Source organism: Momordica charantia (genome assembly GCF_013281855.1).
Source record: "Momordica charantia cultivar OHB3-1 chromosome 6 unlocalized genomic scaffold, Mcharantia_2.0 BLBB01000006.1, whole genome shotgun sequence".
NCBI lineage: Eukaryota > Viridiplantae > Streptophyta > Magnoliopsida > Cucurbitales > Cucurbitaceae > Momordica > Momordica charantia.
Genome location: NW_028275164.1, coordinates 13,759,527 through 13,775,023, shown reverse-complemented (window position 1 = coordinate 13,775,023; position 15,497 = coordinate 13,759,527). Strand labels below are relative to the sequence as shown.

Genomic DNA, 15,497 nt, shown 5'->3' with positions numbered 1-15,497 from the left:
GATTTTGGCTCGGAAGCAGTCATACCTTTTTAAATCGGCATGCCAACACTCCAAGTTGAAAGTTTCAACGAATGGACAAACGACGAGGCTCTTCTCCTCAATCTCAAACTGCTCGAAGAAAAAAAGCTCATTCCCAGCTTAGGCTGGTCGAGTACCAGAACCATACAACCCGGTACTATAATTCCAAGGTAAAAATCAGAATGTTCAAGCCTGGAGACCTTGTTTTGAAAAAGGTGATGCAGCATATCGGAGCTTTGGAACCAAATTAGGAAGGACCGTACAAAGTGCTGGAGGTAGTTTGGCCCGAAACCTACCTACTATCAAATCTTAATGGGAAGAATGTCCCCTATCCGTGGAACGTCGAGCACCTGCGGACTTATCATCAGTGATGCACATGGACTCATTTGTGTAGTCAAAAGTGTAAATTCTCATTGCTCCGGTAACGTGTGTAAAATTTGACCCTACTCTTTAAGGTCGTCTACTATTGCCAAGCTACGGTCAAATGGTGCCAAGGAAAACTACGTATTATGACCTATGGAAAACCATGACAAGAAAGATCGTCGCATCTTTCAAACTTTGGAAGCATTGGTCAACTCGTATGAACCTGGTCACCCAAGACGGTATGAGCCCACCGCAGAACTGGGTTAGCTCAGTTTGTAAGACGCTAGAACGAGAAGAGGATCATTTGGGAAACTCAATAAATTAAAAGTTGAAAGTCTCAAAGTGTAGAGACCTCGGAAAACATCATAGGAGTAAGACAAAAAAAAAAGACGATTCAATCTTGAGTTGGTAGAATTACGATACATTAAAATCAGATCAAAAGTTGAGCCGAGGTATATATGCCTCATCTCCATACAACGTTCTTTTCTTTAAAAGAAAAAGAAAAAACAAAAGAGTCACAGAGAAAAGGCTATTCCTCTGGAGTGTCGTCTTCATTGAGCTTGGTGGCTCCTGCATCGGCATCAGTCGCCTCGACCCCTTCACTGACGTCAGTAGGAGGGTCAGCCCAGATAGATTCATATTCAAGCTCAGCAGTTGCAATGGCCTCTTCTGAGAACTGAGTCTCGAGGTTGCCAATGGCATAGTAGAACCCTTTGTCTGCCACTTCGCGTGTTAGGTCGTCGAACTCGCTGAATTCCTTCACCTTCTTTTCCAAGTACGCCCAGCTCGACAAGTTCTACTGAGCTTCCCTCCAACCCTTCTCTGCCGATTCAGCTCGCCCTCTCGCATTCTGAAGTTCGGAACAAGCCTGCGAGATTATAGCTCGAGACCTATCAGCCTCAGTCTACTTCTCAGCTCGGATTCGCTCCACCTCGACTTCTAGTTCAACGATCCGCTGCTCGTATGAAGCCCAAGTCTCCTCTTCCTTGAGGTCCCGTCCCTCAAGCCCGGAGCTCACCATGGAGGTAGACAGGCAAGTAAGAACGACCCCAAAATATATTGAACAGACGAAAGGTAGTTGAAGTTACCTCAGCAGCGAGAGCCATTATCCGCCTTTCCCGGATTCCCAGGTGTCTGGACAGATCGCTCCACCCAGACCTAACCTTCTTCGCCACATCGTGGATGCTCGGAGGCGAGAACTCGAGCTTGAAAGGGAATCTGAACCCATTGCAAGACTACCGAGCTAGGGGGGATCCTTCTCCTGAGTCAACTTCGATGGGAGGTGGTGGAGACTTAGAAGTAACCTCCTCAGATCGGAGCGAGTCCTCGTTAGCTTCTTCCTCTTTAAGGGAGCTACCAACCCCTCACCTCCCACAACTGTTTGCAGAGGCTGAGCTTGTAAAGCTTGGAGTTTGGCCAAATTGGCGAGTCCGGGGACCGAAACGTCAGCACTACTCGTACGTTGACGAGCTTGGGGAGCAGGAGGCTGAACAACTGAGGTCGAGGCATATTGTCGTTTGCCACTACCGAGGCTGAGGAACTTTGAAGCCATTTCTGCGAAGAAAATGAAGTGTTAATAAGACGAGCTGAAATTTAGGCAAGCATTTAAAGTGGTAATTACCTTCAGAAGCTTTGCGTTGTCGAGGTTTGGGTAACCTCTTGTACTCGTCTAGTTGGTTGTGCGGACTAAGACCACAGGAGAACAGATGAGAGTTGGATACGAGAGCCTTGCCCCACAAAGCGTATCTCAGGTTCCGACCTTGGGCACCTTTGAGGATTTACCACGATTTGTCACTTATCCTCGGAATGGGAGACGGTAGAGCTGCACCACAAATTTTTATCAGAAAAATAAGCACGAAAGCTCGTAAAAACCTAGCTCTTACCTACGACACTCACCTACATCTCCGAATTCTACTGGGACGTGACAGATCGGCGCACCCTCTCCATCTTTCACGAGCCAATCACTAGAGACGAGGAACCAACACTCCTTCCAGTTTTTATTAGAAGAAGGATTCCTAATGAGCTGACCTATGTTCCTACGAGCAGAGAGGTAATACCTACCCTCTCCCTCGTTCGAAGCCTTGACGGTGTGGGTGGTTAGAAGCTAATCTACAGTAAGCCTATCATTGTCCTCGTATCGATGACCCACCATAGCACGTAGGCCCCAATTACGGTAGTCTATTCGTTGGGAGAGAGCTGAGCTAGGGCAAGGTTGACAGTACTAAGAAACCATTAGATGAAAGGAATTGAGAGGAAGCCTAACCCCTCTACTAAACATATGAGGGTAAAAACTGACAAAGCCAGGAGGGGGATCTTCGAGGTGTTCGCCGACCTTAGGTACCCTGAGGTTTATGGAATCAGGGATGAGGTACTTCTTTTGAAGCTCGACTAATCTACCTACCGAGCAGGTCAAAGGAGGAAGTTCGATTACGGGGTTCGCTTTAATAGTTCCGGAGGTGGACGCTAAGTTCGGGTTTCATAAGGTAGATGCTAAGTTTTGCTCTCCTAAGGCGCTCTTCAAGCTTGAGGAGCTACTAGATTCGGACGACGAATCACATGGCGAACTACTCATACTTAGAACGAATGAAACACCTAAAAGTTATCTGACGAAGGAGGGAAAATACTTGACTTAGACGATGGCCGAGGTATTCAAGAAACTTCAAAATGAAGAATGAAGCGAAAGAACTCCGCTTTTTATAGAGTAATCCAGAAGCACGGAGACGGTACGATGAAAAAAGGATTGACGGACAAGATTCGTCCATGACAGGTGATTCCTCGTGGCGTCGTTTGAGTTCTCGAGAAAAATAGTACTGCTGACGTCATGCGTTGACACGTGGAACCTACCTAGCTTCAGTTACCTCGAAATACTTCACTGAGCCGACTTCCCGCTCGCAGAAGTGGGGGACAATAGTGGAGGCAGGTTTTCACATGTCACGTGTCACATGTCACGTGTCAACATCACATGTCACGTGTCAACATCTAAAGGTACTTGTTTAAGTCCTTTCAGGACGGAAGTCGTGGCACGAGCCGTGCTGGTGTACCCCGCTATTTGACTATTCAAATGGTCCGAGCTAACCTGAAAGCGCATTCAAGGGAATGTCTCTGAAATCCGACAACACGCCGCGTTTTACGAATGGTCGGACGTCCGTTAGCCTCATGTCAGGACTTCTGTGGGATCCAATCTCTATAAATAGAGATGTCTGCCCTTAAACAAGGTACGCGAATTCATTTGCATTCATTGGGTTAGATCAGATAAGAGCTAACTTGCTCGTCGGAGTGCTAACCTTGTTTTGCAGGTTCTTTGGAGGCTCAAGAAGATCATCTCTTGTGCTCCGACCTCCGTGGATTCCGAGCTTGGTCTTTTTTGGATCAAACAGCTTCATGAAGAGGAAAGTTGTTGAATTATATCAGTAAGCTTTTATTCTGTTGCAACTCGTGCTATGGCTGCAATGAGTATTGACCTTTGGGAGAGTAATTGTTGATTTTGCTGAATATTTTGCTTTTGATTATGTCGGTAGATAGAGAACCATTTTTACACCACTTTTTTTGCGCGATTGATGTGTTGAACTTGTTCTACCATTTGATTTTGTATAGCCGACGTAGGCGAGATATTCCATTGACTTCAGTAATTGAGTAATCCCAGCAGAAAATCCATGCCAAATGAAAATAATTTGAAAATCACAAAAGAGGATTGAAAGAATTTGTAAACACATTATTTGAAAAGTATTTGAAGCTTTGTGAAATTGGAGATGATAGAACGGTTTTCGTAAGGTCAAAAATATTCCAGCAGTCATTAAACCATAATGGAAAATTTTGAATGCATGTTTTGTCAAAAATAAAATACCAGGAATGATTAAAATTATTTAACCAAAACATATTATACCAAGCATTTTGATAATCAAGGTATGAATATGTTTGAGGAAGGGAAGTATGAGAAAACTTTTTTTTGGTATAAATATTTTGGTTCCATTTTGTGGGAGTTAATATCCGGAGATTTTTTTACTTTTGAAAAGGCAATCTTATTTGGATGGATTTTGTCCATGGTATGAGTTAATTTAATAGAATATGTTTCTATGAGTATATGTTCATAGAATAATCGGAGTTTTTGAATTTGTTCTGGAATGAAATGAAAGTTGGCCGAGAAGGTTTTTGAATTATTTCGAAGACAGAGGTGTCCAAGTATTCAAGTTCGATAGTGGTAATAAATGTGGTTTGAGATTTTGAAATGTAATTATAAGGTAGTGAGGTTTTTGAATTATTTCGAAGACAGAGGTGTCCAAGTATTCAGGTTCGATAGTGGTAATAAATGTGGTTTGAGATTTTGAAATGTAATTATAAGGTAGTGAGGTTCTTGGTGGTATGGTTTTCGAATTTTGAGGGTTTGATCCAGCAACTGCTTGGTAATATGTTAATGGTGTAGGTCTGGAAGAGGAGGTCGATGACTCTCCTATAATTATGGATTGTGAAGGAGTAGAAGGGATCGATGACCCGATTTGCAAGGCCAATGCCTTGGCGGGATAGGAGATCCCAAAATTTGAAATCTATTGGATGTTGGTATTATATTATCTTGTCGAGGAGTTTTTCCTTCTCTTTTTGGTGTTGACATTCTTGGTGTTGATGTTTCTTCTTCGAAAAAACGATAAGCCTGAGAGTAAGAGGCTTTCGTTTGAGGTTTTGGCCATTGATCTTCTTCATTTTCTCTCTTTAGAGGACTCATTTTCTTTCTCTTTCTATCTTTCCTTGGAGAAATTCTCTCCTGAGGTAATCAGGAAGGGAGTTTGTGCTTCCTTTTACAAACTCAATTTTGAAATCAAAGTATGAAAAAATTGCTTGCCAGTTAGCGAAAATTTATCGGGAAACTAAATTCTTGACATCTTTTTGGAAAACATATGTGGCTGCTTTACAATCGACATATATCAGAAAACTTTTGTTGATAAGATCACTTTTAAATTTATTAATGCATAAAACGATTGATAAAATTTCTCTTTTGATAGTAGAATAATTTCTTTGTGCACCTATCCAAATGTCAAAGTGATACCCAACTAATTGTTCTTGACCATATCTCTTTTGATAGTAGAATAATTTCTTTGTGCACCTATCCAAATGTCAAAGTGATACCCAACTAATTGTTCTTGACCATGTATGGACTGTATGAGAATGCCATCATATCCAATATCAGAGGCATCAGTTTCAACTATAAGTGATGCATGAGGATTAATTATTGATAGACATGGAAGACTTTTGACTATACCTTTGATGGTTTGTATGATGCATGTGTATGATCATGAGACCAATGAGAATAATTTTTCCTAAGTCTTTGATAAAGAGGTTCTCAGATATGTCTTAAATTCTTAAATTTGGAATAAAATCAGAAATGTAATTGCGGCATCCTAAGAATCTTTGTAATTGGGTTTTATCAGGAATTTCATCAGAGAATTTATTTGCAAATTCTACAAATCTTTGGATTGGTTCGATTTTTCCTTCACAAATGTCATAATCTGAAATCTTATTTTTGTTGAAATAATTTAAAATCTGACAATCTTATTTTTTGTTGAAATAATTTAATTTTTGGAAGGGACACTACTAATCCATTTCTCTTAATTATTTGATAAAATATATTTAAATGTTTGAAATGTTGTTCAATTGACTGTGAGAATACTAAAACATCATTGATATAAACTATCGTGAAATCTTAGTAAGGGTTAAAAATATCATTCATTACGTTTTGGAATTCAAAAGGAGCATTTTTTTAAACCAAATGACATTACATTCCATTCATGTTGGCCAAACGGTACATTAAAAGTTGCTTTGTATTTATTCTTTTCAACTATCTGGATCTCGATCCAGATTTCATGTCAAATTTGGAGAATATTGAGTCGTTATGAATCTGACTAATAAGATCCTTATTATTAGGAATATGATATATGATCCATTCTAGGACTGTATTTAGGGGTTTATAATTGATGACTAAGTGTGGGACTCCTCTCTCAATTTCAACTTGATTATTGACATAAAAAGATGCACAACTCCAGGGTGACTTACTAGGTCTGATTATACCTTTATCAAGTAGTTCCTTAATTTCTTTTTGACAATGTTGTAATAAGTCAACATTCATCTGTATAGGTCTAGCTTTTGTAGGATTTTTTGATTCATGAAAGTCTTTTATACAGGGTAGGTTTAAAATATGCTTTTTTTTTTTTGTTCCCAAAAAGCATTAGGCAAAGAAGAGCATATTTCATTTTCAATTAGCTCTTTAAATTGAGTAACTTGTTTTTTAATATTATGATTGTTTAGTTGTTCCTCAATTCTTTTGTGGTTTATTTCTTCCTTTAGAAATTGTATTTGCTGTATTTTTCTTTTGATTGAATTAATATTCTTTTGATTGAAGAATTTTGGATAGAATGTATAGTCTTTGTAGAAATTGGATTTAAAAATGTGAAAGAAATTGCTTGATTAAGAATGGTTGAAATTTGGTACTTAATTTCAGCTTAAATCAGTTTGTAACACACCTCTGCAACAACCCTGGTGGTCAATCTTGTTGTCTTTTACCCATAGGTTGAACCACGTAAATCTGTGTAAGTAATTCTCTCCCTCCCGTTTTTTGTTGTGTTGGTTTACTGCAGAAAGTGTGTGATATTGCTGTCTAAGAAAGAAAGAATAACAAGTGGTATTAGAGCCACTTTCTGTCAAGAACAAGAGGTTAGTGAAGTCGGCTCAAGAAAGATACCTCAAGTTCTTGATATTCATGATTTGCTTTCTTGGAAGATGTGAGCAAGATTTGAAGTTGAACGTTTCGATGGAAAAGGTGATTTTGCCTTGTGGAGAGAAAAGATCAAGGCTTTGTTAATCCAACAGAAAGCTGCAAAAGCCCTTGACCCAAAAAATATTCCTGCAGACATGACAGAGAAAGAGAAGAATGAAATAAATGATACAACATACAACACCATTATACTATATCTTGCAGACAACGTGTTGAGGTAAGTGATTAATGAAGGAACGACAATCAAAATCTGGAAGAAACTTGAGAAAGTGTTCATGGGAAAGTCTTTACCTAATAAAATTCTTATCAAAGAGAAGTTTTTTGGTTTTCGAATGAACCCTGGAAAGAGTTTAGAAGAAAATCTTGATGAGTTCCAAAAGATCACAACGGATCTTGAAAATCTAGGAGAAAAGATGACTCGGAAAATCATGCAGTAATACTCGTCAACTCTATTCCTGAGAGATTTAAAGACGTAAAGTCAGCCATTAAGTATGGCAGAGATAGCCTAACACTTGATATTGTGTTAAATGCACTGCGGTCAAAAGACATTGAGTCGAGTCATGAAAATAAAGAAAGTGAATCTCTATTCTCACGAGGAAGGTTTAATGACAGAAAAAATCACAACTACAAAAGCAAATCAAGATCGAAATCAAGACCTAGAAGGGACACAAGAAGATGTTATTACTGCAATAAGGAAGGTTACATTAAAAGATTCTGCTACAAGCTCAAAGTAGACAATAAGAAAAGATCTGAAGAGAAAAGTGATCATGAAGAGAAAGCCAACCTATTAGAAGGATATGACTTAGCCGATGTTCTTACTGTTTCTGATAGAATAAATTCAGAGAGTTGGATCCTTGATTCAGGGTGTACCTTCCACATGACTCCACACAGATAATATTTTTCAAACTTTGATTCTATAGAAGGAAAGAAAGTGATTATGGGAAATGATCATGAATGTGAAGTTCAGGGAATTGGTTTTGTCACCATTAAATTGCATGATGAATCTGAGAAAACACTCACAAAAGTAAGGTATGTTCCTGAATAGGGGTGCACTATACTCATAGAACATTAACTGTTATGCACAGATCCATTGTTATATTGAAGGGAAAATTGGTAAATGGACTGTATATTTTGCAACGTGGAACATTGACAAGTGAGGCTCATACGGTGGACAGTAAAAAATAGGACATGACCAAGACTTGGCATCATAGACTTGGTCATGTCTCAGACAAAGGCTTGCATGAATTAGACAACCAAAGTCTATTGGGAAATGATAAATTGCATCCTTCAGACAAATATGAACACTGTATTCTTGGGAAGGCAATAAGAGTAAAATTTACAACCTCAACTCATGTTATGGGAATGTTATGGGAGAGAAAAGTGGAGCTGACCAAACGACAGAAGTGGAGAATAGGTCGGGGGAGAATCACACGAACCAGGGGACACTGAAACCGGTCGACCCGGGCTAACCTGGGTTGACCCGTGGTCGGCATCGAGGAGGGCTCAGCACCAAGGTGTTCTCGGCCATTGACCGAGAACCCTTTATTACTTCTCTCCCGACCCTAGTGCAATCCAGTCTGATCCTTTGTCTCGACCATGAATTCAACATTGAGACCATTGCGAAACGCACGGGCCCTAAAAGCCCAAATTTCATGGGCACACTAGGATTTGACTTTGGTATATCCTAAAGGAAGAGGATTCAACCTCTATAAAAGGAGAGGTAAGCCAAACCCTAGAGGTACGTCGAAAAACCCTACTTTCTACACTCGACTACTTCAATACTAACTTAAGCAACAGAGCCTGTGTAGCCGGAGCCACACCGTCCTTATGGTTATTTTGTTTTGAAGGTCACATCGATCCCTTTCATATTTAGAAGAATTGTACAAATTTGGCGAGATTTCAGGAGGCTAAATTTGGCGGCGAGATCTAGCAGGGCTCATTATGTTTCTCAGTGACTCACAATTGATTGTGAACTAGGTAAAGGAAGAATTTCAAGCTAAAGAACCGCGAATGATGGAGTACCTAGCCAAAGTAAGAAGGCAGCTCGGCAGGTTCTGGAAATATTAGATCAGACAAATCCCTCGTTCCCAAAACATCAATGCAGATGCCTTAGCTCACCTGGCTGCAGCCAATGAGACAGACTTAAAAAGAACTGTGCCAGTTGAAATTCTACCCGAGCCAAGCATACAAGTTCAGGATGTGATGGATACCGACGAACCAAAACAACCCGAAGAAAACTTGATGGATCCACTGATCAAATACTTAAGAGACGGAGCTCTACCTACCGAGAAGGCGAGGTCCGGTAACTCCAATAGAGAGCAGCTCGGTACATACTTAAAGACGGAAATCTATACAGAAGAGGCTACTCTTTACCACTCTTGAAATGCCTCACCTCAGGAAACGCTGACTACGTAATAAGAGAAATACACGAAGGAATATGTGGCAATCACTTAGGAGCGTAATCCTTGAGCCATAAAATCATTCGCCAAGGATATTATTGGCCAACCATGCTGAAAGATACAACACAATTTACCAAGAAATCCGACAGATATCAACGGTTTGTAGTAATACCTAGACAGCCACTAGAGCCACTGACAAACATAATGAGCCATTGGCTTTTCACTAAGTGGGGAATAGACCCCATTGTCTCCATCCACAAGGAAAATGGCAGACTAAATTCGTGGTGGTAACTGTAGACTACTTCACTAAATGAGCCGAAGCTGAGGCCCTAGCTACAATCACTGAAAATAAGGTTACGGATTTCATCTGGAGAAACTTAATTTGTCACTTTCGGGTACCATATACGATTATTAGCGACAATGGAAAATAATTTGATAATGTTGCATTTCGAGGCTTCTGTATGGAACTTGGGATAAAGCACATCTGTTCTTCGTCAGCACATCCGCAAGCTAATGAACAGGTTGAAGCGGTCAACAAAATAATCAAGAGAACTTTGAAAACTAGATTAAAAGGACTCAAGGGGCTATGGGTCAAAGAAGTTCCCAGTGTATTATGGGCTTATAGAACAACATCGTGGAATTCAACTGGAGAGACACCGTTCTTTTTGTCATTTGATTATGAAGTAGTTGTTCCAATAGAAATCGATCTTACTTCTTTGAGAGTAGAGCAGTTCGATTTACAAGGAAACAATGAATCCATACAGCTCAACCTCGACCTACTAGAAGAATATTGAGAAACGGCACGATTGCAGACAGCTGAATATAAAAACCGCATCGCTCGATATTATAATACGAGAGTTAAAGAATGAAACTTGAAAAAGGGTGACCTCGTCTTAAGAAAGGTCATGCCAAACACTAAGGACCCAACCAGTGGGGTATTGGGACCAACATGGGAAGGCCCATATAAAGTTACCATAGTAGTTCGACTAGGCACCTATGCCTTAGAAAATCAACATGGCAAAGCCCTACCCCATCCGTGGAATGTTCAGCATCTTAAAATATATTACCATTAGCTAGGTAATATATTCCTTGTTGTTTTCTTTTTCCTCATGCACATCACGTTATTCATTCTCTTTTCTTTTTTAGTCCTTTTTTTAGTGAGTTAAATTTCAGCATTTAATAAATAGCCCTTACTTGGGAAATTGTCTCTTTAGTGTGAATGAGATCTTTGACAGTTGAAAGGTAATTAGTCCTTATTACTTAAGCACTTATTTTTATTCTAAACAAAACTCCTTTAAGTGGGGGCATGGGAAAGTAAATAAAAAACTGGTCAAGAAATTCGAACTGGGATAGACCTAGAAGCAGGACCATAAGCTAGAAGCCAGTCAATGAAACCAGGGAAGATCAAGAGCGAGTTAAGCCTAAATGGTCCAAGGAATCCCAAGGGTATTGAAAAAGGCATGCGTATAGGCCCATCAAGGTCAAAATAGAAAGCAGGCGAACCAAATCAATCAATGAGGCCCAGGATATAAAACAGTCTGGCGAAAGCCAAATTGGGTTAGAATCCCAAGGGTGCTGATCGAACTCAAGGTATAAAACAAGTGGCAAAAGCCAAATGGGTTAGAAACCCAAGAGTAAACCCGGGCATAAAACCATCGGCAAAAGTTTAATGGGTTAGAAACCCAAGGGTGATACAGCCAGCCTAGCTAAAAGTTAGATCCCAAGACCAAAATCTAAACAGTCAAGGCTGATTGTATAACAAACCCAAGAGACTTGACTACAGTCGACTAGAACATGAGGATACGGGGGCTATTACGTAAAGAGAGCCACTTAGGGACAACCAAGCACAGGTACTCTTAATATAGAAGTCTTAACATTTTCTCTATGCTTCTTACCTGGGGCTACTGTTATGGGATACAAAAGTGGAGCTGACAAAACGACAGAAGCGGATAATAGGCCGGAGGAGAATAGCACTGCTCGGCGCCGACCATGCCTTGGCGTCGAGGTGTTCTCGGCCATTGGTCGAGAACCCTCTATTACTTCTCTCCCGACCCTAGTGCAATCCAGTTCGATCCTTTGTCTCGACCCTTAATTGGAAATGGGCCCATCGCGAAACGCACGGGCCCAGAAGCCCAAATCTCCTAAGCACACTAGGATTCGACTTTGGTAATTCCTGAAGGAAGGAGGATTCAACCTCTATAAAAGGAGAGCTAAGCCAAACCCTAGAGGTACGCCTAAAATCCGTACTTTCTACACTCGAAGACTTCGATACTAACTTAAGCATCGGAGCCCGTGTGACCTGAGCCACGCTGGCCTTAGGGTTATTCTGTTTTGCAGGTCACGTCGATCCCTTTCATATTTAGAAGATTGGTGCAAATTTGGCGATATCTCAGGAGGCCAAATTTCTGCATCAACAAAACCAAAGGGAAGCTAGATTATTTCCATATGGATCTTTGGGACCAGTTCCTTTTGAATCACATGTAGGAGCCAAATAATTTATGTCAATTGTGGATGACTTCCCTAGAAAGGTATGGATCTATATACTAAAGCACAAGAGTGAAACATTTATGAAATTCAAGTAATGGCTTAAACTTGTGCAAAATCAAATAGACAGAAAGCTAAAAAAAATCATGAAGATAATGGTTTAGAATTTCTAAGTCAGGAATTCATGAAATTGTGCAAAGAACAGGGAATAGAAAGACATTGAACAGTCAGACACAATCTTCAACAAAACGTCCGTGCAGAAAGAATGAACTGGACAATTATGGAAAGGGTTCGATGTATTCTATCCACATCACATTTGCCAAAACAATTATGATGTGAAGCAGCTATGACAGCATGCTACCTGATTAATCGATGCCCTTCAACTACACTGGGCATGAAAACACCTTAGGAAATTTGGACAGATCAGCCACCAAAGCTAAACCATTTTGACAACCTTTGGTTGTGCTGCTTATGCGAAAATAAATTAGGGAAAATTAAATCCAAGAGCAATAAAGTGTAAATTCCTTAGATATCCTGAAGGAGTAAAAGGTTATAAGGTTATAAGCTCTGGACACTTGAACCAGGTCACCTAAAGTGTTTTATCAATCGTGATGTTGTATTCATTAAATCTAATATTCCTTTTGCAGAAAATTATAAAGGAAAATGTAAGGAATCTCTAGATAACTCTTCAACCAAGGGGGCTGAAATTGAGTTGGAGTTGAGTAACGTCCAGATCCAAAATAATAGCCCTGAACCTTTATCAGAATAAACAGAACAAATAAATGAAAGCACTTCAGGCCTTAAGAACTATGCTTTCGCAAGAGACAGAGAACGTAGAGTAATCAGACCCCCAGCTAGATATTCAAATGATGATTTGGTATCTTTTGCCTTAACAGCTACTCCTTAATTGTTTGACTGTGAACCTAAAACATATGAAGAAGCTATCACATCTAAAGAGAAAGTCAAATGGCAGGAGGCTATGATAGAAGAGATGAACTCGTTGAATAAAAATTAAATATGGATACTTGTGGGTAAACCACAGAATTAAACAGGACTGTAAGTGGCTATTCAAAGTGAAACTAGGAATAGAAGGGGTTGAAAAACCAAGATTTAAGGCCAGATTGGTGGCAAAGGGATATACTCAAGTAGAAGGTATAGACTTTACAGAGGTATTCTCTCTTGTTCTGCATCATAACTCAGTCAGAATACTCAGATCCTTAGTTGTCACTCATGTATGGAGCTAGAACAAATGGATGTGAAGACGACATTCCTGCATGGAGAACTATAAGAGACTTTATATATGAACCAACCTCCGGGGTTCATCGATCAAAAGAAGGAGAATCAAGTTTGCTTGCTCAAGAAATCACTATACAGATCCAAAAAAGGAGAATCAAGTTTGCTTGCTCAAGAAATCACTATACAGACTTGAACAATCCCCAAGGCAACGGTACAAATAATTTGACAACTTCGTCCTCGAGCAAGGATTCACAAGAAGCTCATACGATAGCCGTGTCTACTTCAAACAGGTAAGGGATTCAAATTTTATATACCTATTGCTATACGTTGATGATATCTTGATAGCATGTAAGAAATTTAATGAAATTAAGGAGCTAAAAGGAAAATTAAACTCTAAGTTTGAAATGAAGGACCTAGGATTAGCAACACGAATTCTAGGGATGGAAATAGAAAGAGAAAGGGAAATGAACAAATTGATCCTTACACAAAAGGATTACATTAAGAAACTGTTAGAAAGATTTGGAATGACCAACTCAAAACCGGTATCATTACCCCTCGCTCAACACTTTAAGTTGTCAAAGGACCAATGCTCGAAAACAGAATCTGAAATAAAAGAAATGAAACACATTCCATATGCTACAAAGTTGGATGCTTAATGTATGTTATGGTGTGCACAAGACCTGACTTAGCATGCATTGAGCATTGTGAGCAGGTTTATGGCCTATCTTGGGAAGAATCACTGGAATGCAATTAAATGGATACTCAGATACTTCAAGGGAACTTGCAGCCATGGCCTACTCTATGAAAATAGGGGATGTACAAAAGGAAAATTAATTGGTTATGTAGATGCTGATTATGCAGCAGACCTAGATAGAAGAAGATCCATCTCAGGTTATGTTTTTACACCAAATAACAACATTAGCTGGAAATCCACATTTCAAACTATAGTTGCTCTATCAACAACAGAGGCATAATATATTGCAATAAAAGAAGGATTAAAAGAAGCTACGTGGCTGAGAGGGATCATATCAGAAATGTATGGGAAAAGCCTAACATGCAAGTTGATGAGTGACAGTCAAAGTACAGTCTTACTCACTAAAAACCAGACTTTCCATAAACGAACAAAACATATTGATATTAAACTGCACTTTATTAGAGATACCTTGAATTAGGTGGAGTATGAACTTACAACAGTAACTTCTGGAGACAACGCAGCAGACATGTTCACCAAAGCAGTAAGCAGAATCAAACTGGAGTTTTGCATGAAGCTCCTACAAATAGAAAATGGCTGATCTGTAAAAGACAATTGGGGAAAACTCACAGTAGAAGTATCAAAGCTGAAATTCTAAGTCCCAAAGTGGAGATTATTGAAATTTGGTACTTAATTTCAGTTTTAAATCAGTTTGTAACAAACCTCTGTAACAACCCCGGTGGTTAATCTTGCTATCTTTTACCCTTTTCCCTTTTCTTCTTGTATCCTCTCTCATATAAAGGCCCCAATTTTTACTGAGAAGGTGAGAGGTGAGAAGAAGATTAGAGAGAAAGAAGGCTGAGAAATTCTCTATGTGATTGTAAAAGAGTGAGTGTTGATTTTGTTACCTGTGAATGAAATAGAAGGCTGTGAGATTTTATCCTCCGTGGATGTAGACCCATAGGTCGAACCACGTAAATCTCTGTGCAAGTAATTTTCTCCCTACCATTTTTCTTTGTGTTGGTTTACTACAGAAATTGTGTGATATTGTTATCTAAGAAAGAAAGAATAACAAGAACTTTTGAAGTTATTCCTCTTGCGCTAACGGTAAAGGGATAAAGTTGGTCTAAGAAGGGAGTTCGATACTATTTCTCATCTAAATCTTTTACAAGAATGAATGTATTTCTGAAGCAGTATCCTTAATTACATATATGTGCATTAGAAAGTTTATATTTTATATTTAATCGTTGTCTGTTCGCTCCATGAGGTTTTTTAGAAGTTTTTTCAAAATATTTTGTCGCGACTAATCTCTCTCGGATACAATTTTGACTGGCCTCTGAGTCAATTAATACTTTCGAGGTTAAATGATATTCTTTCCTTATTACAAGATTGATGACACAATACCGTTTATGTAAGTGTATTTTATTGATGATATTGATAAAAGATTCATCATTTGTTTTATTATCTATCTCAATATTTATGAGTGCTTCATAATTAGAACTTCAAGGTTGATCCGTTATTTGTTGAGTTTGTAGAATTAATAATT

At 39.2% G+C, this 15,497-nt stretch overlaps 1 long non-coding RNA gene across 1 annotated transcript; it reads right to left on the bottom strand.

Annotated features, from left to right (window-relative positions):
• Nucleotides 1–6,863: 6,863 nt before the first annotated feature.
• Nucleotides 6,864–14,818, bottom strand: LOC148210730 (uncharacterized). Its single transcript, XR_015791184.1, has 4 exons — nucleotides 14,675–14,818; nucleotides 14,423–14,531; nucleotides 7,109–7,270; nucleotides 6,864–7,024 (listed from the first exon to the last, which is right to left on the bottom strand). It is a non-coding gene; the product is annotated as an uncharacterized LOC148210730 (long non-coding RNA).
• Nucleotides 14,819–15,497: the final 679 nt, after the last annotated feature.